Genomic DNA, 23,586 nt, shown 5'->3' on the forward strand with positions numbered 1-23,586 from the left:
GTACCATTTGAAATTGTAAACCGATTTGCACAGAAGTATCCTTCCCTGGTGGTCTAGTGGTTAGGATTCGGCGCTCTCACCGCCGTGGCCCGGGGTCGATTCCCGGTCAGGGAACTTATCATTTGCGACCTTTTTACTTGTGCAACCTATCACAAAAAATTTGGGCGGACATCGCACATATGTAGCATTTCAAATTGAGAACCGATTTGCTTTGGGTTATCCTTCCCTGATGGTCTACTGGTTAGGATTCGGTGTTCTCACCGCCGCGGCCCGGGTTCGATTCCCGGTCAGGGAACTAGTCTTTGTTACTTGTGCAACCTGTCACACTGAATTTAGTAGGTAATCGCACATATGTACCACTTTAATTGCAAACTGATTTCCCCTGCATTATCCTTACCTTGTTTTCTAGTGGTGCACCAGACCCTCCTGCAGCAAAGCACCCCCACAACATGATGCTGCCACCCCTGTGCTTCACGGTTGGGATGGTGTTCTTCGGCTTGCAAGCCTGCACCTTTTGCCTCCAAACATAACAATTTTCATTATAGCCAAATAGTTATATTTTTGTTTCATCAGACCAGAGGACATTTCTCCAAAAAGTAGGATCTTTGTCCACAAACTGCAGTCAGGCTTTTTTATGGCAGTTTTGGAGCAGCAGCTTCTTCCTTGCTGAGCGGCCTTTCAGGTAAAGTCGATATAGGACTCGTTTTACTGTGGATGTAGATACTTTTGGATCTGTTTCCTCCAGCATCTTCACAAGGTCCTTTGCTGTTGTTCTGGGATTGATTTGCACTTTTCGCACCAAAGTACGTTCATCTCTAGGAGACAGAACGCGTCTCCTTCCTGAGCGGTATGACGGCTGCGTGGTCACATGGTGTTTTTACTTGCGTACCATTTTTTCTACAGATGAACTCGGTACCTTCAGGCGTTTGGAAATTGCTCCCAAGGATGAACCAGACTTGTGGAGGTCTACAATTGTTTTCTGAGGTCTTGGCTGATTTCTTTTGATTTTCCCATGATGTCAAGCAAAGAGGCACCGAGTTTAAAGGTAGGCCTTGAAATACATCTACAGGTACACCTCCAATTGACTCAAATGATGTCAATTAGCCAATCAGAAGCTTCTAAAGCCATGACATCATTTTCGGGAATTTTCCACGCTGTTTAAAGGCACAGCCAACTTAGTGTAAGTAAACCTCTGACCCACTCGATTTGTGATACAGTGAATTATATGTGAAATAATCTGTCTGTAAACAATTGTTGGAAAAATGACTTGTGTCATGCACAAAGTACATGTCCTAACCGACTTGCCAAAACTATAGTTTGTTAAACAAGACATGTGTGGAGTGGTTGACAAACGACTTTTAATGACTCCAACATAAGTGTACGTAAACTTCCGACTTCAACTGTATGTACCATTTCAAATTGTAAACCGATTTGCACAACAGTATCCTTCCCTGGTGGTCTAGTGGTTAGGATTCGGCGCTCTCACCGCCGCGGCCCGGGTTCGATTCCCGGTCAGGGAACTTATCATTTGCGACCTTTTTACTTGTGCAACCTGTCACAAAAAAATTGGGCGGACATCGCACATATGTAGCATTTCAAATTGAGAACCGATTTGCTTTGGGTTATCCTTCCCTGATGGTCTACTGGTTAGGATTCGGTGCTCTCACCGGCCCGGGTTCGATTCCCGGTCAGGGAACTAGTCTTTGTTACTTGTGCAACCTGTCACACTGAATTTAGTAGGTAATCGCACATATGTACCACTTTAATTGCAAACTGATTTCCCCTGCATTATCCTTACCTTGTTTTCTAGTGGTGCACCAGTCCCTCCTGCAGCAAAGCACCCCCACAACATGATGCTGCCACCCCTGTGCTTCACGGTTGGGATGGTGTTCTTCGGCTTGCAAGCCTGCAACTTTTGCCTCCAAACATAACAATGGTCATTATAGCCAAATAGTTATATTTTTGTTTCATCAGACCAGAGGACATTTCTCCAAAAAGTAGGATCTTTGTCCACAAACTGCAGTCAGGCTTTTTTATGGCAGTTTTGGAGCAGCAGCTTCTTCCTTGCTGAGCGGCCTTTCAGGTTAAGTCGATATAGGACTCGTTTTACTGTGGATGTAGATACTTTTGGATCTGTTTCCTCCAGCATCTTCACAAGGTCCTTTGCTGTTGTTCTGGGATTGATTTGCACTTTTCGCACCAAAGTACGTTCATCTCTAGGAGACAGAACGCGTCTCCTTCCTGAGCGGTATGACGGCTGCGTGGTCACATGGTGTTTTTACTTGCGTACCATTTTTTCTACAGATGAACTCGGTACCTTCAGGCGTTTGGAAATTGCTCCCAAGGATGAACCAGACTTGTGGAGGTCTACAATTGTTTTCTGAGGTCTTGGCTGATGTCTTTTGATTTTCCCATGATGTCAAGCAAAGAGGCACCGACTTTAAAGGTAGGCCTTGAAATACATCTACAGGTACACCTCCAATTGACTCAAATGATGTCAATTAGCCAATCAGAAGCTTCTAAAGCCATGACATCATTTTCGGGAATTTTCCACGCTGTTTAAAGGCACAGCCAACTTAGTGTATGTAAACCTCTGACCCACTGGATTTGTGATACAGTGAATTATAAGTGAAATAATCTGTCTGTAAACAATTGTTGGAAAAATGACTTGTGTCATGCACAAAGTACATGTCCTAACCGACTTGCCAAAACTATAGTTTGTTAAACAAGACATGTGTGGAGTGGTTGACAAACGACTTTTAATGACTCCAACATAAGTGTACGTAAACTTCCGACTTCAAATGTATGTACCATTTCAAATTGTAAACCGATTTGCACAGAAGTATCCTTCCCTGGTGGTCTAGTGGTTAGGATTCGGCGCTCTCACTGCCGCGGCCCGGGTTCGATTCCCTGTCAGGGAACTTATCATTTGCGACGTTTTTACTTGTGCAACCTGTCACAAAAAATTTGGGCGGACATCGCACATATGTAGCATTTCAAATTGAGAACCGATTTGCTTTGTGTTATCCTTCCCTGATGGTCTAGTGGTTAGGATTCGGTGCTCTCACCGCCGCGGCCCGGCTTCGATTCCCGGTCAGGGAACTAGTCTTTCTTACTTGTGCAACCTGTCACACTGAATTTAATAGGTAATCGCACAGATGTACCACTTTAATTGCAAACTGATTTCCCCTGCATTATCCTTACCTTGTTTTCTAGTGGTGCACCAGTCCCTCCTGCAGCAAAGCACCCCCACAACATGATGCTGCCACCCCTGTGCTTCACTGTTGGGATGGTGTTCTTCGGCTTGCAAGCCTCCACCTTTTTCCTCTAAACATAACAATGGTCATTATAGCCAAATAGTTATATTTTTGTTTCATCAGACCAGAGGACATTTCTCCAAAAAGTAGGATCTTTGTCCACAAACTGCAGTCAGGCTTTTTTATGGCAGTTTTGGAGCAGCAGCTTCTTCCTTGCTGAGCGGCCTTTCAGGTTATGTCGATATAAGACTCGTTTTACTGTGGATGTAGATACTTTTGGACCTGTTTCCTCCAGCATCTTCACAAGGTCCTTTGCTGTTGTTCTGGGATTGATTTGCACTTTTCGCACCAAAGTACGTTCATCTCTAGGAGACAGAACGCGTCTCCTTCCTGAGCGGTATGACGGCTGCGTGGTCACATGGTGTTTTTACTTGCGTACCATTTTTTTCTACAGATGAACTCGGTACCTTCAGGCGTTTGGAAATTGCTCCCAAGGATGAACCAGACTTGTGGAGGTCTACAATTGTTTTCTGAGGTCTTGGCTGATTTCTTTTGATTTTCCCATGATGTCAAGCAAAGAGGCACCGAGTTTAAAGGTAGGCCTTGAAATACATCTACAGGTACACCTCCAATTGACTCAAATGATGTCAATTAGCCAATCAGAAGCTTCTAAAGCCATGACATCATTTTCGGGAATTTTCCACGCTGTTTAAAGGCACAGCCAACTTAGTGTATGTAAACCTCTGACCCACTGGATTTGTGATACAGTGAATTATAAGTGAAATAATCTGTCTGTAAACAATTGTTGGAAAAATGACTTGTGTCATGCACAAAGTACATGTCCTAACCGACTTGCCAAAACTATAGTTTGTTAAACAAGACATGTGTGGAGTGGTTGACAAACGACTTTTAATGACTCCAACATAAGTGTACGTAAACTTCCGACTTCAAATGTATGTACCATTTAAAATTGTAAACCGATTTGCACAGAAGTATCCTTCCCTGGTGGTCTAGTGGTTAGGATTCGGCGTCTCACTGCCGCGGCCCGGGTTCGATTCCCTGTCAGGGAACTTATCATTTGCGACGTTTTTATTGTGCAACCTGTCACAAAAAATTTGGGCGGACATCGCACATATGTAGCATTTCAAATTGAGAACCGATTTGCTTTGTGTTATCCTTCCCTGATGGTCTATTGGTTAGGATTCGGTGCTCTCACCGCCGCGGCCCGGCTTCGATTCCCGGTCAGGGAACTAGTCTTTCTTACTTGTGCAACCTGTCACACTGAATTTAATAGGTAATCGCACAGATGTACCACTTTAATTGCAAACTGATTTCCCCTGCATTATCCTTACCTTGTTTTCTAGTGGTGCACCAGTCCCTCCTGCAGCAAAGCACCCCCACAACATGATGCTGCCACCCCTGTGCTTCACTGTTGGGATGGTGTTCTTCGGCTTGCAAGCCTCCACCTTTTGCCTCCAAACATAACAATGGTCATTATGGCCAAATAGTTATATTTTTGTTTCATCAGACCAGAGGACATTTCTCCAAAAAGTAGGATCTTTGTCCACAAACTGCAGTCAGGCTTTTTTATGGCAGTTTTGGAGCAGCAGCTTCTTCCTTGCTGAGCGGCCTTTCAGGTTATGTCGATATAGGACTCGTTTTACTGTGGATGTAGATACTTTTGGACCTGTTTCCTCCAGCATCTTCACAAGGTCCTTTGCTGTTGTTCTGGGATTGATTTGCACTTTTCGCACCAAAGTACGTTCATCTCTAGGAGACAGAACGCGTCTCCTTCCTGAGCGGTATGACGGCTGCGTGGTCACATGGTGTTTTTACTTGCGTACCATTTTTTCTACAGATGAACTCGGTAACTTCAGGCGTTTGGAAATTGCTCCCAAGGATGAACCAGACTTGTGGAGGTCTACAATTGTTTTCTGAGGTCTTGGCTGATTTCTTTTGATTTTCCCATGATGTCAAGCAAAGAGGCACCGAGTTTAAAGGTAGGCCTTGAAATACATCTACAGGTACACCTCCAATTGACTCAAATGATGTCAATTAGCCTATCAGAAGCTTCTAAAGCCATGACATCATTTTCGGGAATTTTCCACGCTGTTTAAAGGCACAGCCAACTTAGTGTATGTAAACCTCTGACCCACTGGATTTGTGATACAGTGAATTATAAGTGAAATAATCTGTCTGTAAACAATTGTTGGAAAAATGACATGTGTCATGCACAAAGTACATGTCCTAACCGACTTGCCAAAACTATAGTTTGTTAAACAAGACATGTGTGGAGTGGTTGACAAACGACTTTTAATGACTCCAACATAAGTGTATGTAAACTTCCGACTTCAACTGTATGTACCATTTGAAATTGTAAACCGATTTGCACAGAAGTATCCTTCCCTGGTGGTCTAGTGGTTAGGATTCGGCGCTCTCACCGCCGCGTCTCGGGTTCAATTCCCGGTCAGGGAACTCATCACTTGCGACCTTTTTACTTGTGCAACCTGTCACAAAAAATTTGGGCGGACATCGCACATATGTAGGATTTCAAATTGAGAACCGATTTGCTTTGGGTTATCCTTCCCTGATGGTCTACTGGTTAGGATTCGGTGTTCTCACCGCCGCGGCCTGGGTTCGATTCCCGGTCAGGGAACTAGTCTTTGTTACTTGTGCAACCTGTCACACTGAATTTAGTAGGTAATCGCACATATGTACCACTTTAATTGCAAACTGATTTCCCCTGCATTATCCTTACCTTGTTTTCTAGTGGTGCACCAGACCCTCCTGCAGCAAAGCACCCCCACAACATGATGCTGCCACCCCTGTGCTTCACGGTTGGGATGGTGTTCTTCGGCTTGCAAGCCTGCACCTTTTGCCTCCAAACATAACAATTTTCATTATAGCCAAATAGTTATATTTTTGTTTCATCAGACCAGAGGACATTTCTCCAAAAAGTAGGATCTTTGTCCACAAACTGCAGTCAGGCTTTTTTATGGCAGTTTTGGAGCAGCAGCTTCTTCCTTGCTGAGCGGCCTTTCAGGTTAAGTCGATATAGGACTCGTTTTACTGTGGATGTAGATACTTTTGGATCTGTTTCCTCCAGCATCTTCACAAGGTCCTTTGCTGTTGTTCTGGGATTGATTTGCACTTTTCGCACCAAAGTACGTTCATCTCTAGGAGACAGAACGCGTCTCCTTCCTGAGCGGTATGACGGCTGCGTGGTCACATGGTGTTTTTACTTGCGTACCATTTTTTCTACAGATGAACTCGGTACCTTCAGGCGTTTGGAAATTGCTCCCAAGGATGAACCAGACTTGTGGAGGTCTACAATTGTTTTCTGAGGTCTTGGCTGATTTCTTTTGATTTTCCCATGATGTCAAGCAAAGAGGCACCGAGTTTAAAGGTAGGCCTTGAAATACATCTACAGGTACACCTCCAATTGACTCAAATGATGTCAATTAGCCAATCAGAAGCTTCTAAAGCCATGACATCATTTTCGGGAATTTTCCACGCTGTTTAAAGGCACAGCCAACTTAGTGTATGTAAACCTCTGACCCACTGGATTTGTGATACAGTGAATTATAAGTGAAATAATCTGTCTGTAAACAATTGTTGGAAAAATGACTTGTGTCATGCACAAAGTACATGTCCTAACCGACTTGCCAAAACTATAGTTTGTTAAACAAGACATGTGTGGAGTGGTTGACAAACGACTTTTAATGACTCCAACATAAGTGTACGTAAACTTCCGACTTCAACTGTATGTACCATTTCAAATTGTAAACCGATTTGCACAGCAGTATCCTTCCCTGGTGGTCTAGTGGTTAGGATTCGGCGCTCTCACCGCCGCGTCCCGGGTTCGATTCCCGGTCAGGGAACTTATCATTTGCGACCTTTTTACTTGTGCAACCTGTCACAAAAAATTTGGGCGGACATCGCACATATGTAGCATTTCAAATTGAGAACCGATTTGCTTTGGGTTATCCTTCCCTGATGGTCTACTGGTTAGGATTCGGCGCTCTCACCGCCGCGGCCTGGGTTCGATTCCCGGTCAGGCAACTAGTCTTTGTTACTTGTGCAACCTGTCACACTGAATTTAGTAGGTAATCGCACATATGTACCACTTTAATTGCAAACTGATTTCCCCTGCATTATCCTTACCTTGTTTTCTAGTGGTGCACCAGTCCCTCCTGCAGCAAAGCACCCCCACAACATGATGCTGCCACCCCTGTGCTTCACGGTTGGGATGGTGTTCTTCGGCTTGCAAGCCTGCACCTTTTGCCTCCAAACATAACAATGGTCATTATAGCCAAATAGTTATATTTTTGTTTCATCAGACCAGAGGACATTTCTCCAAAAAGTAGGATCTTTGTCCACAAACTGCAGTCAGGCTTTTTTATGGCAGTTTTGGAGCAGCAGCTTCTTCCTTGCTGAGCGGCCTTTCAGGTTAAGTCGATATAGGACTCGTTTTACTGTGGATGTAGATACTTTTGGACCTGTTTCCTCCAGCATCTTCACAAGGTCCTTTGCTGTTGTTCTGGGATTGATTTGCACTTTTCGCACCAAAGTACGTTCATCTCTAGGAGACAGAACGCGTCTCCTTCCTGAGCGGTATGACGGCTGCGTGGTCACATGGTGTTTTTACTTGCGTACCATTTTTTCTACAGATGAACTCGGTACCTTCAGGCGTTTGGAAATTGCTCCCAAGGATGAACCAGACTTGTGGAGGTCTACAATTGTTTTCTGAGGTCTTGGCTGATGTCTTTTGATTTTCCCATGATGTCAAGCAAAGAGGCACCGACTTTAAAGGTAGGCCTTGAAATACATCTACAGGTACACCTCCAATTGACTCAAATGATGTCAATTAGCCAATCAGAAGCTTCTAAAGCCATGACATCATTTTCGGGAATTTTCCACGCTGTTTAAAGGCACAGCCAACTTAGTGTATGTAAACCTCTGACCCACTGGATTTGTGATACAGTGAATTATAAGTGAAATAATCTGTCTGTAAACAATTGTTGGAAAAATGACTTGTGTCATGCACAAAGTACATGTCCTAACCGACTTGCCAAAACTATAGTTTGTTAAACAAGACATGTGTGGAGTGGTTGACAAACGACTTTTAATGACTCCAACATAAGTGTACGTAAACTTCCGACTTCAAATGTATGTACCATTTCAAATTGTAAACCGATTGGCACAGAAGTATCCTTCCCTGGTGGTCTAGTGGTTAGGATTCGGCGCTCTCACTGCCGCGGCCCGGGTTCGATTCCCGGTCAGGGAACTTATCATTTGCGACCTTTTTACTTGTGCAACCTGTCACAAAAAATTTGGGCGGACATCGCACATATGTAGCATTTCAAATTGAGAACCGATTTGCTTTGGGTTACCCTTCCCTGATGGTCTACTGGTTAGGATTCGGCGCTCTCACCGCCGCGGCCCGGGTTCGATTCCCGGTCAGGCAACTAGTCTTTGTTACTTGTGCAACCTGTCACACTGAATTTAGTAGGTAATCGCACATATGTACCACTTTAATTGCAAACTGATTTCCCCTGCATTATCCTTACCTTGTTTTCTAGTGGTGCACCAGTCCCTCCTGCAGCAAAGCACCCCCACAACATGATGCTGCCACCCCTGTGCTTCACGGTTGGGATGGTGTTCTTCGGCTTGCAAGCCTGCACCTTTTGCCTCCAAACATAACAATGGTCATTATAGCCAAATAGTTATATTTTTGTTTCATCAGACCAGAGGACATTTCTCCAAAAAGTAGGATCTTTGTCCACAAACTGCAGTCAGGCTTTTTTATGGCAGTTTTGGAGCAGCAGCTTCTTCCTTGCTGAGCGGCCTTTCAGGTTAAGTCGATATAGGACTCGTTTTACTGTGGATGTAGATACTTTTGGACCTGTTTCCTCCAGCATCTTCACAAGGTCCTTTGCTGTTGTTCTGGGATTGATTTGCACTTTTCGCACCAAAGTACGTTCATCTCTAGGAGACAGAACGCGTCTCCTTCCTGAGCGGTATGACGGCTGCGTGGTCACATGGTGTTTTTACTTGCGTACCATTTTTTCTACAGATGAACTCGGTACCTTCAGGCGTTTGGAAATTGCTCCCAAGGATGAACCAGACTTGTGGAGGTCTACAATTGTTTTCTGAGGTCTTGGCTGATGTCTTTTGATTTTCCCATGATGTCAAGCAAAGAGGCACCGACTTTAAAGGTAGGCCTTGAAATACATCTACAGGTACACCTCCAATTGACTCAAATGATGTCAATTAGCCAATCAGAAGCTTCTAAAGCCATGACATCATTTTCGGGAATTTTCCACGCTGATTAAAGGCACAGCCAACTTAGTGTATGTAAACCTCTGACCCACTGGATTTGTGATACAGTGAATTATAAGTGAAATAATCTGTCTGTAAACAATTGTTGGAAAAATGACTTGTGTCATGCACAAAGTACATGTCCTAACCGACTTGCCAAAACTATAGTTTGTTAAACAAGACATGTGTGGAGTGGTTGACAAACGACTTTTAATGACTCCAACATAAGTGTACGTAAACTTCCGACTTCAAATGTATGTACCATTTCAAATTGTAAACCGATTTGCACAGAAGTATCCTTCCCTGGTGGTCTAGTGGTTAGGATTCGGCGCTCTCACTGCCGCGGCCTGGGTTCGATTCCCTGTCAGGGAACTTATCATTTGCGACGTTTTTACTTGTGCAACCTGTCACAAAAAATTTGGACGGACATCGCACATATGTAGCATTTCAAATTGAGAACCGATTTGCTTTGGGTTATCCTTCCCTGATGGTCTACTGGTTAGGATTCGGCACTCTCACCGCCGCGGCCCGGGTTCGATTCCCGGTCAGGCAACTAGTCTTTGTTACTTGTGCAACCTGTCACACTGAATTTAGTAGGTAATCGCACATATGTACCACTTTAATTGCAAACTGATTTCCCCTGCATTATCCTTACCTTATTTTCTAGTGGTGCACCAGTCCCTCCTGCAGCAAAGCACCCCCACAACATGATGCTGCCACCCCTGTGCTTCACGGTTGGGATGGTGTTCTTCGGCTTGCAAGCCTGCACCTTTTGCCTCCAAACATAACAATGGTCATTATAGCCAAATAGTTATATTTTTGTTTCATCAGACCAGAGGACATTTCTCCAAAAAGTAGGATCTTTGTCCACAAACTGCAGTCAGGCTTTTTTATGGCAGTTTTGGAGCAGCAGCTTCTTCCTTGCTGAGCGGCCTTTCAGGTTAAGTCGATATAGGACTCGTTTTACTGTGGATGTAGATACTTTTGGACCTGTTTCCTCCAGCATCTTCACAAGGTCCTTTGCTGTTGTTCTGGGATTGATTTGCACTTTTCGCACCAAAGTACGTTCATCTCTAGGAGACAGAACGCGTCTCCTTCCTGAGCGGTATGACGGCTGCGTGGTCACATGGTGTTTTTACTTGCGTACCATTTTTTCTACAGATGAACTCGGTACCTTCAGGCATTTGGAAATTGCTCCCAAGGATGAACCAGACTTGTGGAGGTCTACAATTGTTTTCTGAGGTCTTGGCTGATTTCTTTTGATTTTCCCATGATGTCAAGCAAAGAGGCACCGAGTTTAAAGGTAGGCCTTGAAATACATCTACAGGTACACCTCCAATTCACTCAAATGATGTCAATTAGCCAATCAGAAGCTTCTAAAGCCATGACATCATTTTTCGGGAATTTTCCACGCTGTTTAAAGGCACAGCCAACTTAGTGTATGTAAACCTCTGACCCACTGGATTTGTGATACAGTGAATTATAAGTGAAATAATCTGTCTGTAAACAATTGTTGGAAAAATGACTTGTGTCATGCACAAAGTACATGTCCTAACCGACTTGCCAAAACTATAGTTTGTTAAACAAGACATGTGTGGAGTGGTTGACAAACGACTTTTAATGACTCCAACATAAGTGTACGTAAACTTCCGACTTCAAATGTATGTACCATTTCAAATTGTAAACCGATTTGCACAGAAGTATCCTTCACTGGTGGTCTAGTGGTTAGGATTCGGCGCTCTCACCGCCGCGGCCCGGGTTCGATTACCGGTCAGGGAACTTATCATTTGCGACCTTTTTACTTGTGCAACCTGTCACAAAAACTTGGGCGGACATCGCACATATGTAGCATTTCAAATTGAGAACCGATTTGCTTTGGGTTATCCTTCCCTGATGGTCTAGTTGTTAGGATTCGGTGCTCTCACCGCCGCGGCCCGGGTTCGATTCCCGGTCAGGGAACTAGTCTTTGTTACTTGTGCAACCTGTCACACTGAATTTAGTAGGTAATCGCACATATGTACCACTTTAATTGCAAACTGATTTCCCCTGCATTATCCTTACCTTGTTTTCTAGTGGTGCACCAGTCCCTCCTGCAGCAAAGCACCCCCACAACATGATGCTGCCACCCCTGTGCTTCACGGTTGGGATGGTGTTCTTCGGCTTGCAAGCCTCCACCTTTTGCCTCCAAACATAACAATGGTCATTATAGCCAAATAGTTATATTTTTGTTTCATCAGACCAGAGGACATTTCTCCAAAAAGTAGGATCTTTGTCCACAAACTGCAGTCAGGCTTTTTTATGGCAGTTTTGGAGCAGCAGCTTCTTCCTTGCTGAGCGGCCTTTCAGGTTAAGTCGATATAGGACTCGTTTTACTGTGGATGTAGATACTTTTGGACCTGTTTCCTCCAGCATCTTCACAAGGTCCTTTGCTGTTGTTCTGGGATTGATTTGCAGTTTTCGCACCAAAGTACGTTCATCTCTAGGAGACAGAACGCGTCTCCTTCCTGAGCGGTATGACGGCTGCGTGGTCACATGGTGTTTTTACTTGCGTACCATTTTTTCTACAGATGAACTCGGTACCTTCAGGCGTTTGGAAATTGCTCCCAAGGATGAACCAGACTTGTGGAGGTCTACAATTGTTTTCTGAGGTCTTGGCTGATTTCTTTTGATTTTCCCATGATGTCAAGCAAAGAGGCACCGAGTTTAAAGGTAGGCCTTGAAATACATCTACAGGTACACCTCCAATTCACTCAAATGATGTCAATTAGCCAATCAGAAGCTTCTAAAGCCATGACATCATTTTCGGGAATTTTCCACGCTGTTTAAAGGCACAGCCAACTTAGTGTATGTAAACCTCTGACCCACTGGATTTGTGATACAGTGAATTATAAGTGAAATAATCTGTCTGTAAACAATTGTTGGAAAAATGACTTGTGTCATGCACAAAGTACATGTCCTAACCGACTTGCCAAAACTATAGTTTGTTAAACAAGACATGTGTGGAGTGGTTGACAAACGACTTTTAATGACTCCAACATAAGTGTACGTAAACTTCCGACTTCAAATGTATGTACCATTTCAAATTGTAAACCGATTTGCACAGAAGTATCCTTCACTGGTGGTCTAGTGGTTAGGATTCGGCGCTCTCACCGCCGCGGCCCGGGTTCGATTACCGGTCAGGGAACTTATCATTTGCGACCTTTTTACTTGTGCAACCTGTCACAAAAAATTTGGGCGGACATCGCACATATGTAGCATTTCAAATTGAGAACCGATTTGCTTTGTGTTATCCTTCCCTGATGGTCTAGTGGTTAGGATTCGGTGCTCTCGCAGCGGCGGCCCGGGTTCGATTCCCGGTCAGGGAACTAGTCTTTGTTACTTGTGCAACCTGTCACACTGAATTTAGTAGGTAATCCCACATATGTACCACTTTAATTGCAAACTGATTTCCCCTGCATTATCCTTAACTTGTTTTCTAGTGGTGCACCAGTCCCTCCTGCAGCAAAGCACCCCCACAACATGATGCTGCCACCCCTGTGCTTCACGGTTGGGATGGTGTTCTTCGGCTTGCAAGCCTCCACCTTTTGCCTCCAAACATAACAATGGTCATTATGGCCAAATAGTTATATTTTTGTTTCATCAGACCAGAGGACGTTTCTCCAAAAAGTAGGATCTTTGTCCACAAACTGCAGTCAGGCTTTTTTATGGCAGTTTTGGAGCAGCAGCTTCTTCCTTGCTGAGCGGCCTTTCAGGTTATGTCGATATAGGACTCGTTTTACTGTGGATGTAGATACTTTTGGACCTGTTTCCTCCAGCATCTTCACAAGGTCCTTTGCTGTTGTTCTGGGATTGATTTGCACTTTTCGCACCAAAGTACGTTCATCTCTAGGAGACAGAACGCGTCTCCTTCCTGAGCGGTATGACGGCTGCGTGGTCACATGGTGTTTTTACTTGCGTACCATTTTTTCTACAGATGAACTCGGTACCTTCAGGCGTTTGGAAATTGCTCCCAAGGATGAACCAGACTTGTGGAGGTCTACAATTGTTTTCTGAGGTCATGGCTGATTTCTTTTGATTTTCCCATGATGTCAAGCAAAGAGGCACCGAGTTTAAAGGTAGGCCTTGAAATACATCTACAGGTACACCTCCAATTGACTCAAATGATGTCAATTAGCCTATCAGAAGCTTCTAAAGTCATGACATCATTTTCGGGAATTTTCCACGCTGTTTAAAGGCACAGCCAACTTAGTGTATGTAAACCTCTGACCCACTGGATTTGTGATACAGTGAATTATAAGTGAAATAATCTGTCTGTAAACAATTGTTGGAAAAATGACATGTGTCATGCACAAAGTACATGTCCTAACCGACTTGCCAAAACTATAGTTTGTTAAACAAGACATGTGTGGAGTGGTTGACAAACGACTTTTAATGACTCCAACATAAGTGTACGTAAACTTCCGACTTCAACTGTATGTACCATTTCAAATTGTAAACCGATTTGCACAAAAGTATCCTTCCCTGGTGGTCTAGTGGTTAGGATTTGGCGCTCTCACCGCCGCGGCCCGGTTTCGATTCCCGGTCAGGGAACTTATCATTTGCGACCTTTTTACTTGTGCAACCTGTCACAAAAAATTTGGGCGGACATCGCACATATGTAGCATTTCAAATTGAGAACCGATTTGCTTTGGGTTATCCTTCCCTGATGGTCTAGTGGTTAGGATTCGGTGCTCTCACCGCCGTGGCCCGGGTTCGATTCCCGGTCAGGGAACTAGTCTTTGTTACTTGTGCAACCTGTCACACTGAATTTAGTAGGTAATTGCACATATGTACCACTTTAATTGCAAACTGATTTCCCCTGCATTATCCTTACCTTGTTTTCTAGTGGTGCACCAGTCCCTCCTGCAGCAAAGCACCCCCACAACATGATGCTGCCACCCCTGTGCTTCACGGTTGGGATGGTGTTCTTCGGCTTGCAAGCCTCCACCCTTTGCCTCCAAACATAACAATGGTCATTATGGCCAAATAGTTATATTTTTGTTTCATCAGACCAGAGGACATTTCTCCAAAAAGTAGGATCTTTGTCCACAAACTGCAGTCAGGCTTTTTTATGGCAGTTTTGGAGCAGCAGCTTCTTCCTTGCTGAGCGGCCTTTCAGGTTATGTCGATATAGGACTCGTTTTACTGTGGATGTAGATACTTTTGGACCTGTTTCCTCCAGCATCTTCACAAGGTCCTTTGCTGTTGTTCTGGGATTGATTTGCACTTTTCGCACCAAAGTACGTTCATCTCTAGGAGACAGAACGCGTCTCCTTCCTGAGCGGTATGACGGCTGCGTGGTCACATGGTGTTTTTACTTGCGTACCATTTTTTCTACAGATGAACTCGGTACCTTCAGGCGTTTGGAAATTGCTCCCAAGGATGAACCAGACTTGTGGAGGTCTACAATTGTTTTCTGAGGTCTTGGTTGATTTCTTTTGATTTTCCCATGATGTCAAGCAAAGAAGCACCGAGTTTAAAGGTAGGCCTTGAAATACATCTACAGGTACACCTCCAATTGACTCAAATGATGTCAATTAGCCTATCAGAAGCTTCTAAAGCCATGACATCATTTTCGGGAATTTTCCACGCTGTTTAAAGGCACAGCCAACTTAGTGTATGTAAACCTCTGACCCACTGGATTTGTGATACAGTGAATTATAAGTGAAATAATCTGTCTGTAAACAATTGTTGGAAAAATGACTTGTGTCATGCACAAAGTACATGTCCTAACCGACTTGCCAAAACTATAGTTTGTTAAACAAGACATGTGTGGAGTGGTTGACAAACGACTTTTAATGACTCCAACATAAGTGTACGTAAACTTCCGACTTCAACTGTATGTACCATTTCAAATTGTAAACCGATTTGCACAAAAGTATCCTTCCCTGGTGGTCTAGTGGTTAGGATTTGGCGCTCTCACCGCCGCGGCCCGGGTTCGATTCCCGGTCAGGGAACTTATCATTTGCGACCTTTTTACTTGTGCAACCTGTCACAAAAAATTTGGGCGGACATCGCACATATGTAGCATTTCAAATTGAGAACCGATTTGCTTTGGGTTATCCTTCCCTGATGGTCTAGTGGTTAGGATTCGGTGCTCTCACCGCCGTGGCCCGGGTTCGATTCCCGGTCAGGGAACTAGTCTTTGTTACTTGTGCAACCTGTCACACTGAATTTAGTAGGTAATTGCACATATGTACCACTTTAATTGCAAACTGATTTCCCCTGCATTATCCTTACCTTGTTTTCTAGTGGTGCACCAGTCCCTCCTGCAGCAAAGCACCCCCACAACATGATGCTGCCACCCCTGTGCTTCACGGTTGGGATGGTGTTCTTCGGCTTGCAAGCCTCCACCCTTTGCCTCCAAACATAACAATGGTCATTATGGCCAAATAGTTATATTTTTGTTTCATCAGACCAGAGGACATTTCTCCAAAAAGTAGGATCTTTGTCCACAAACTGCAGTCAGGCTTTTTTATGGCAGTTTTGGAGCAGCAGCTTCTTCCTTGCTGAGCGGCCTTTCAGGTTATGTCGATATAGGACTCGTTTTACTGTGGATGTAGATACTTTTGGACCTGTTTCCTCCAGCATCTTCACAAGGTCCTTTGCTGTTGTTCTGGGATTGATTTGCACTTTTCGCACCAAAGTACGTTCATCTCTAGGAGACAGAACGCGTCTCCTTCCTGAGCGGTATGACGGCTGCGTGGTCACATGGTGTTTTTACTTGCGTACCATTTTTTCTACAGATGAACTCGGTACCTTCAGGCGTTTGGAAATTGCTCCCAAGGATGAACCAGACTTGTGGAGGTCTACAATTGTTTTCTGAGGTCTTGGTTGATTTCTTTTGATTTTCCCATGATGTCAAGCAAAGAAGCACCGAGTTTAAAGGTAGGCCTTGAAATACATCTACAGGTACACCTCCAATTGACTCAAATGATGTCAATTAGCCTATCAGAAGCTTCTAAAGCCATGACATCATTTTCGGGAATTTTCCACGCTGTTTAAAGGCACAGCCAACTTAGTGTATGTAAACCTCTGACCCACTGAATTTGTGATACAGTGAATTATAAGTGAAATAATCTGTCTGTAAACAATTGTTGGAAAAATGACTTGTGTCATGCACAAAGTACATGTCCTAACCGACTTGCCAAAACTATAGTTTGTTAAACAAGACATGTGTGGAGTGGTTGACAAACGACTTTTAATGACTCCAACATAAGTGTACGTAAACTTCCGACTTCAACTGTATGTACCATTTCAAATTGTAAACCGATTTGCACAAAAGTATCCTTCCCTGGTGGTCTAGTGTGTTAGGATTTGGCGCTCTCACCGCCGCGGCCCGGGTTCGATTCCCGGTCAGGGAACTTATCATTTGCGACCTTTTTACTTGTGCAACCTGTCACAAAAAATTTGGGCGGACATCGCACATATGTAGCATTTCAAATTGAGAACCGATTTGCTTTGGGTTATCCTTCCCTGATGGTCTAGTGGTTAGGATTCGGTGCTCTCGCGGCCCGGGTTCGATTCCCGGTCAGGGAACTAGTCTTTGTTACTTGTGCAACCTGTCACACTGAATTTAGTAGGTAATTGCACATATGTACCACTTTAATTGCAAACTGATTTCCCCTGCATTATCCTTACCTTGTTTTCTAGTGGTGCACCAGTCCCTCCTGCAGCAAAGCACCCCCACAACATGATGCTGCCACCCCTGTGCTTCACGGTTGGGATGGTGTTCTTCGGCTTGCAAGCCTCCACCTTTTGCCTCCAAACATAACAATGGTCATTATGGCCAAATAGTTATATTTTTGTTTCATCAGACCAGAGGACATTTCTCCAAAAAGTAGGATCTTTGTCCACAAACTGCAGTCAGGCTTTTTTATGGCAGTTTTGGAGCAGCAGCTTCTTCCTTGCTGAGCGGCCTTTCAGGTTATGTCGATATAGGACTCGTTTTACTGTGGATGTAGATACTTTTGGACCTGTTTCCTCCAGCATCTTCACAAGGTCCTTTGCTGTTGTTCTGGGATTGATTTGCACTTTTCGCACCAAAGTACGTTCATCTCTAGGAGACAGAACGCGTCTCCTTCCTGAGCGGTATGACGGCTGCGTGGTCACATGGTGTTTTTACTTGCGTACCATTTTTTCTACAGATGAACTCGGTACCTTCAGGCGTTTGGAAATTGCTCCCAAGGATGAACCAGACTTGTGGAGGTCTACAATTGTTTTCTGAGGTCTTGGCTGATTTCTTTTGATTTTCCCATGATGTCAAGCAAAGAGGCACCGAGTTTAAAGGTAGGCCTTGAAATACATCTACAGGTACACCTCCAATTGACTCAAATGATGTCAATTAGCCAATCAGAAGCTTCTAAAGCCATGACATCATTTTCGGGAATTTTCAACGCTGTTTAAAGGCACAGCCAACTTAGTGTATGTAAACCTCTGACCCACTGGATTTGTGATACAGTGAATTATAAGTGAAATAATCTGTCTGTAAACAATTGTTGGAAAAATGACTTGTGTCATGCACAAAGTACATGTCCTAACCGACTTGCCAAAACTATAGTTTGTTAAACAAGACATGTGTGGAGTGGTTGACAAACGACTTTTAATGACTCCAACATAAGTGTACGTAAACTTCCGACTTCAACTGTATGTACCATTTCAAATTGTAAACCGATTTGCACAGCAGTATCCTTCCCTGGTGGTCTAGTGGTTAGGATTCGGCGCTCTCACCGCCACGGCCCGGGTTCGATTCCCGGTCAGGGAACTTATCATTTGCGACCTTTTTACTTGTGCAACCTGTCACAAAAAATGTGGGCGGACATCGCACATATGTAGCATTTCAAATTGAGAACCGATTTGCTTTGGGTTATCCTTCCCTGATGGTCTACTGGTTAGGATTCGGTGCTCTCACCGCCGCGGCCCGGGTTCGATTCCCGGTCAGGGAACTAGTCTTTGTTACTTGTGCAACCTGTCACACTGAATTTAGTAGGTAATCGCACATATGTACCACTTTAATTGCAAACGGATTTCCCCTGCATTATCCTTACCTTGTTTTCTAGTGGTGCACCAGTCCCTCCTGCAGCAAAGCACCCCCACAACATGATGCTGCCACCCCTGTGCTTCACTGTTGGGATGGTGTTCTTCGGCTTGCAAGCCTCCACCTTTTGCCTCCAAACATAACAATGGTCATTATAGCCAAATAGTTATATTTTTGTTTCATCAGACCAGAGGACATTTCTCCAAAAAGTAGGATCTTTGTCCACAAACTGCAGTCAGGCTTTTTTTATGGCAGTTTTGGAGCAGCAGCTTCTTCCTTGCTGAGCGGCCTTTCAGGTTATGTCGATATAGGACTCGTTTTACTGTGGATGTAGATACTTTTGGACCTGTTTCCTCCAGCATCTTCACAAGGTCCTTTGCTGTTGTTCTGGGATTGATTTGCACTTTTCGCACCAAAGTACGTTCATCTCTAGGAGACAGAACGCGTCTCCTTCCTGAGCGGTATGACGGCTGCGTGGTCACATGGTGTTTTTACTTGCGTACCATTTTTTCTACAGATGAACTCGGTACCTTCAGGCGTTTGGAAATTGCTCCCAAGGATGAACCAGACTTGTGGAGGTCTACAATTGTTTTCTGAGGTCTTGGCTGATTTCTTTTGATTTTCCCATGATTTCAAGCAAAGAGGCACCGAGTTTAAAGGTAGGCCTTGAAATACATCTACAGGTACACCTCCAATTGACTCAAATGATGTCAATTAGCCAATCAGAAGCTTCTAAAGCCATGACATCATTTTCGGGAATTTTCAACGCTGTTTAAAGGCACAGCCAACTTAGTGTATGTAAACCTCTGACCCACTGGATTTGTGATACAGTGAATTATAAGTGAAATAATCTGTCTGTAAACAATTGTTGGAAAAATGACTTGTGTCATGCACAAAGTACATGTCCTAACCGACTTGCCAAAACTATAGTTTGTTAAACAAGACATGTGTGGAGTGGTTGACAAACGACTTTTAATGACTCCAACATAAGTGTACGTAAACTTCCGACTTCAACTGTATGTACCATTTCAAATTGTAAACCGATTTGCACAAAAGTATCCTTCCCTGGTGGTCTAGTGGTTAGGATTTGGCGCTCTCACCGCCGCGGCCCGGGTTCGATTCCCGGTCAGGGAACTTATCATTTGCGACCTTTTTACTTGTGCAACCTGTCACAAAAAATTTGGGCGGACATCGCACATATGTAGCATTTCAAATTGAGAACCGATTTGCTTTGGGTTATCCTTCCCTGATGGTCTAGTGGTTAGGATTCGGTGCTCTCACCGCCGTGGCCCGGGTTCGATTCCCGGTCAGGGAACTAGTCTTTGTTACTTGTGCAACCTGTCACACTGAATTTAGTAGGTAATTGCACATATGTACCACTTTAATTGCAAACTGATTTCCCCTGCATTATCCTTACCTTGTTTTCTAGTGGTGCACCAGTCCCTCCTGCAGCAAAGCACCCCCACAACATGATGCTGCCACCCCTGTGCTTCACGGTTGGGATGGTGTTCTTCGGCTTGCAAGCCTCCACCCTTTGCCTCCAAACATAACAATGGTCATTATGGCCAAATAGTTATATTTTTGTTTCATCAGACCAGAGGACATTTCTCCAAAAAGTAGGATCTTTGTCCACAAACTGCAGTCAGGCTTTTTTATGGCAGTTTTGGAGCAGCAGCTTCTTCCTTGCTGAGCGGCCTTTCAGGTTATGTCGATATAGGACTCGTTTTACTGTGGATGTAGATACTTTTGGACCTGTTTCCTCCAGCATCTTCACAAGGTCCTTTGCTGTTGTTCTGGGATTGATTTGCACTTTTCGCACCAAAGTACGTTCATCTCTAGGAGACAGAACGCGTCTCCTTCCTGAGCGGTATGACGGCTGCGTGGTCACATGGTGTTTTTACTTGCGTACCATTTTTTCTACAGATGAACTCGGTACCTTCAGGCGTTTGGAAATTGCTCCCAAGGATGAACCAGACTTGTGGAGGTCTACAATTGTTTTCTGAGGTCTTGGTTGATTTCTTTTGATTTTCCCATGATGTCAAGCAAAGAAGCACCGAGTTTAAAGGTAGGCCTTGAAATACATCTACAGGTACACCTCCAATTGACTCAAATGATGTCAATTAGCCTATCAGAAGCTTCTAAAGCCATGACATCATTTTCGGGAATTTTCCACGCTGTTTAAAGGCACAGCCAACTTAGTGTATGTAAACCTCTGACCCACTGGATTTGTGATACAGTGAATTATAAGTGAAATAATCTGTCTGTAAACAATTGTTGGAAAAATGACTTGTGTCATGCACAAAGTACATGTCCTAACCGACTTGCCAAAACTATAGTTTGTTAAACAAGACATGTGTGGAGTGGTTGACAAACGACTTTTAATGACTCCAACATAAGTGTACGTAAACTTCCGACTTCAACTGTATGTACCATTTCAAATTGTAAACCGATTTGCACAAAAGTATCCTTCCCTGGTGGTCTAGTGTGTTAGGATTTGGCGCTCTCACCGCCGCGGCCCGGGTTCGATTCCCGGTCAGGGAACTTATCATTTGCGACCTTTTTACTTGTGCAACCTGTCACAAAAAATTTGGGCGGACATCGCACATATGTAGCATTTCAAATTGAGAACCGATTTGCTTTGGGTTATCCTTCCCTGATGGTCTAGTGGTTAGGATTCGGTGCTCTCGCGGCCCGGGTTCGATTCCCGGTCAGGGAACTAGTCTTTGTTACTTGTGCAACCTGTCACACTGAATTTAGTAGGTAATTGCACATATGTACCACTTTAATTGCAAACTGATTTCCCCTGCATTATCCTTACCTTGTTTTCTAGTGGTGCACCAGTCCCTCCTGCAGCAAAGCACCCCCACAACATGATGCTGCCACCCCTGTGCTTCACGGTTGGGATGGTGTTCTTCGGCTTGCAAGCCTCCACCTTTTGCCTCCAAACATAACAATGGTCATTATGGCCAAATAGTTATATTTTTGTTTCATCAGACCAGAGGACATTTCTCCAAAAAGTAGGATCTTTGTCCACAAACTGCAGTCAGGCTTTTTTATGGCAGTTTTGGAGCAGCAGCTTCTTCCTTGCTGAGCGGCCTTTCAGGTTATGTCGATATAGGACTCGTTTTACTGTGGATGTAGATACTTTTGGACCTGTTTCCTCCAGCATCTTCACAAGGTCCTTTGCTGTTGTTCTGGGATTGATTTGCACTTTTCGCACCAAAGTACGTTCATCTCTAGGAGACAGAACGCGTCTCCTTCCTGAGCGGTATGACGGCTGCGTGGTCACATGGTGTTTTTACTTGCGTACCATTTTTTCTACAGATGAACTCGGTACCTTCAGGCGTTTGGAAATTGCTCCCAAGGATGAACCAGACTTGTGGAGGTCTACAATTGTTTTCTGAGGTCATGTCTGATTTCTTTTGATTTTCCCATGATGTCAAGCAAAGAGGCACCGAGTTTAAAGGTAGGCCTTGAAATACATCTACAGGTACACCTCCAATTGACTCAAATGATGTCAATTAGCCTATCAGAAGCTTCTAAAGTCATGACATCATTTTCGGGAATTTTCCACGCTGTTTAAAGGCACAGCCAACTTAGTGTATGTAAACCTCTGACCCACTGGATTTGTGATACAGTGAATTATAAGTGAAATAATCTGTCTGTAAACAATTGTTGGAAAAATGACATGTGTCATGCACAAAGTACATGTCCTAACCGACTTGCCAAAACTATAGTTTGTTAAACAAGACATGTGTGGAGTGGTTGACAAACGACTTTTAATGACTCCAACATAAGTGTACGTAAACTTCCGACTTCAACTGTATGTACCATTTCAAATTGTAAACCGATTTGCACAAAAGTATCCTTCCCTGGTGGTCTAGTGGTTAGGATTTGGTGCTCTCACCGCCGCGGCCCGGGTTCGATTCCCGGTCAGGGAACTTATCATTTGCGACCTTTTTACTTGTGCAACCTGTCACAAAAAATTTGGGCGGACATCGCACATATGTAGCATTTCAAATTGAGAACCGATTTGCTTTGGGTTATCCTTCCCTGATGGTCTAGTGGTTAGGATTCGGTGCTCTCACCGCCGTGGCCCGGGTTCGATTCCCGGTCAGGGAACTAGTCTTTGTTACTTGTGCAACCTGTCACACTGAATTTAGTAGGTAATTGCACATATGTACCACTTTAATTGCAAACTGATTTCCCCTGCATTATCCTTACCTTGTTTTCTAGTGGTGCACCAGTCCCTCCTGCAGCAAAGCACCCCCACAACATGATGCTGCCACCCCTGTGCTTCACGGTTGGGATGGTGTTCTTCGGCTTGCAAGCCTCCACCTTTTGCCTCCAAACATAACAATGGTCATTATGGCCAAATAGTTATATTTTTGTTTCATCAGACCAGAGGACATTTCTCCAAAAAGTAGGATCTTTGTCCACAAACTGCAGTCAGGCTTTTTTATGGCAGTTTTGGAGCAGCAGCTTCTTCCTTGCTGAGCGGCCTTTCAGGTTATGTCGATATAGGACTCGTTTTACTGTGGATGTAGATACTTTTGGACCTGTTTCCTCCAGCATCTTCACAAGGTCCTTTGCTGTTGTTCTGGGATTGATTTGCACTTTTCGCACCAAAGTACGTTCATCTCTAGGAGACAGAACGCGTCTCCTTCCTGAGCGGTATGACGGCTGCGTGGTCACATGGTGTTTTTACTTGCGTACCATTTTTTCTACAGATGAACTCGGTACCTTCAGGCGTTTGGAAATTGCTCCCAAGGATGAACCAGACTTGTGGAGGTCTACAATTGTTTTCTGAGGTCTTGGCTGATTTCTTTTGATTTTCCCATGATGTCAAGCAAAGAGGCACCGAGTTTAAAGGTAGGCCTTGAAATACATCTACAGGTACACCTCCAATTGACTCAAATGATGTCAATTAGC

At 44.1% G+C, this 23,586-nt stretch overlaps 26 non-coding genes across 26 annotated transcripts; all 26 read left to right on the plus strand.

The window, feature by feature from the left end:
• Positions 1-42: 42 nt before the first annotated feature.
• Positions 43-114, plus strand: trnae-cuc (transfer RNA glutamic acid (anticodon CUC)). The gene has a single exon. It is a non-coding gene; the product is annotated as a tRNA-Glu (tRNA).
• A 109-nt stretch (positions 115-223) lies between these two features.
• On the plus strand, positions 224-295 carry trnae-cuc (transfer RNA glutamic acid (anticodon CUC)). The gene has a single exon. It is a non-coding gene; the product is annotated as a tRNA-Glu (tRNA).
• Positions 296-1,448: 1,153 nt separating this feature from the next.
• Positions 1,449-1,520, plus strand: trnae-cuc (transfer RNA glutamic acid (anticodon CUC)). Its single transcript has one exon. It is a non-coding gene; the product is annotated as a tRNA-Glu (tRNA).
• A 1,329-nt stretch (positions 1,521-2,849) lies between these two features.
• On the plus strand, positions 2,850-2,921 carry trnae-cuc (transfer RNA glutamic acid (anticodon CUC)). The gene has a single exon. It is a non-coding gene; the product is annotated as a tRNA-Glu (tRNA).
• A 109-nt stretch (positions 2,922-3,030) lies between these two features.
• Positions 3,031-3,102, plus strand: trnae-cuc (transfer RNA glutamic acid (anticodon CUC)). The gene has a single exon. It is a non-coding gene; the product is annotated as a tRNA-Glu (tRNA).
• A 1,333-nt stretch (positions 3,103-4,435) lies between these two features.
• On the plus strand, positions 4,436-4,507 carry trnae-cuc (transfer RNA glutamic acid (anticodon CUC)). Its single transcript has one exon. It is a non-coding gene; the product is annotated as a tRNA-Glu (tRNA).
• Positions 4,508-5,660: 1,153 nt separating this feature from the next.
• trnae-cuc (transfer RNA glutamic acid (anticodon CUC)) lies at positions 5,661-5,732 on the plus strand. Its single transcript has one exon. It is a non-coding gene; the product is annotated as a tRNA-Glu (tRNA).
• A 109-nt stretch (positions 5,733-5,841) lies between these two features.
• Positions 5,842-5,913, plus strand: trnae-cuc (transfer RNA glutamic acid (anticodon CUC)). The gene has a single exon. It is a non-coding gene; the product is annotated as a tRNA-Glu (tRNA).
• Positions 5,914-7,066: 1,153 nt separating this feature from the next.
• On the plus strand, positions 7,067-7,138 carry trnae-cuc (transfer RNA glutamic acid (anticodon CUC)). The gene has a single exon. It is a non-coding gene; the product is annotated as a tRNA-Glu (tRNA).
• Positions 7,139-8,472: 1,334 nt separating this feature from the next.
• Positions 8,473-8,544, plus strand: trnae-cuc (transfer RNA glutamic acid (anticodon CUC)). The gene has a single exon. It is a non-coding gene; the product is annotated as a tRNA-Glu (tRNA).
• Positions 8,545-8,653: 109 nt separating this feature from the next.
• On the plus strand, positions 8,654-8,725 carry trnae-cuc (transfer RNA glutamic acid (anticodon CUC)). The gene has a single exon. It is a non-coding gene; the product is annotated as a tRNA-Glu (tRNA).
• Positions 8,726-9,878: 1,153 nt separating this feature from the next.
• Positions 9,879-9,950, plus strand: trnae-cuc (transfer RNA glutamic acid (anticodon CUC)). The gene has a single exon. It is a non-coding gene; the product is annotated as a tRNA-Glu (tRNA).
• Positions 9,951-11,465: 1,515 nt separating this feature from the next.
• Positions 11,466-11,537, plus strand: trnae-cuc (transfer RNA glutamic acid (anticodon CUC)). Its single transcript has one exon. It is a non-coding gene; the product is annotated as a tRNA-Glu (tRNA).
• Positions 11,538-12,871: 1,334 nt separating this feature from the next.
• trnae-cuc (transfer RNA glutamic acid (anticodon CUC)) lies at positions 12,872-12,943 on the plus strand. Its single transcript has one exon. It is a non-coding gene; the product is annotated as a tRNA-Arg (tRNA).
• Positions 12,944-14,096: 1,153 nt separating this feature from the next.
• trnae-cuc (transfer RNA glutamic acid (anticodon CUC)) lies at positions 14,097-14,168 on the plus strand. The gene has a single exon. It is a non-coding gene; the product is annotated as a tRNA-Glu (tRNA).
• A 109-nt stretch (positions 14,169-14,277) lies between these two features.
• Positions 14,278-14,349, plus strand: trnae-cuc (transfer RNA glutamic acid (anticodon CUC)). Its single transcript has one exon. It is a non-coding gene; the product is annotated as a tRNA-Glu (tRNA).
• Positions 14,350-15,502: 1,153 nt separating this feature from the next.
• On the plus strand, positions 15,503-15,574 carry trnae-cuc (transfer RNA glutamic acid (anticodon CUC)). The gene has a single exon. It is a non-coding gene; the product is annotated as a tRNA-Glu (tRNA).
• A 109-nt stretch (positions 15,575-15,683) lies between these two features.
• Positions 15,684-15,755, plus strand: trnae-cuc (transfer RNA glutamic acid (anticodon CUC)). The gene has a single exon. It is a non-coding gene; the product is annotated as a tRNA-Glu (tRNA).
• A 1,153-nt stretch (positions 15,756-16,908) lies between these two features.
• trnae-cuc (transfer RNA glutamic acid (anticodon CUC)) lies at positions 16,909-16,981 on the plus strand. Its single transcript has one exon. It is a non-coding gene; the product is annotated as a tRNA-Glu (tRNA).
• Positions 16,982-18,309: 1,328 nt separating this feature from the next.
• trnae-cuc (transfer RNA glutamic acid (anticodon CUC)) lies at positions 18,310-18,381 on the plus strand. The gene has a single exon. It is a non-coding gene; the product is annotated as a tRNA-Glu (tRNA).
• A 109-nt stretch (positions 18,382-18,490) lies between these two features.
• Positions 18,491-18,562, plus strand: trnae-cuc (transfer RNA glutamic acid (anticodon CUC)). Its single transcript has one exon. It is a non-coding gene; the product is annotated as a tRNA-Glu (tRNA).
• A 1,154-nt stretch (positions 18,563-19,716) lies between these two features.
• On the plus strand, positions 19,717-19,788 carry trnae-cuc (transfer RNA glutamic acid (anticodon CUC)). The gene has a single exon. It is a non-coding gene; the product is annotated as a tRNA-Glu (tRNA).
• Positions 19,789-19,897: 109 nt separating this feature from the next.
• Positions 19,898-19,969, plus strand: trnae-cuc (transfer RNA glutamic acid (anticodon CUC)). Its single transcript has one exon. It is a non-coding gene; the product is annotated as a tRNA-Glu (tRNA).
• Positions 19,970-21,122: 1,153 nt separating this feature from the next.
• Positions 21,123-21,195, plus strand: trnae-cuc (transfer RNA glutamic acid (anticodon CUC)). The gene has a single exon. It is a non-coding gene; the product is annotated as a tRNA-Glu (tRNA).
• A 1,328-nt stretch (positions 21,196-22,523) lies between these two features.
• trnae-cuc (transfer RNA glutamic acid (anticodon CUC)) lies at positions 22,524-22,595 on the plus strand. The gene has a single exon. It is a non-coding gene; the product is annotated as a tRNA-Glu (tRNA).
• Positions 22,596-22,704: 109 nt separating this feature from the next.
• On the plus strand, positions 22,705-22,776 carry trnae-cuc (transfer RNA glutamic acid (anticodon CUC)). The gene has a single exon. It is a non-coding gene; the product is annotated as a tRNA-Glu (tRNA).
• Positions 22,777-23,586: the final 810 nt, after the last annotated feature.

This window comes from Salmo salar, chromosome 04, assembly GCF_965601325.2.
Source record: "Salmo salar chromosome 04, fSalSal1, whole genome shotgun sequence".
NCBI lineage: Eukaryota > Metazoa > Chordata > Actinopteri > Salmoniformes > Salmonidae > Salmo > Salmo salar.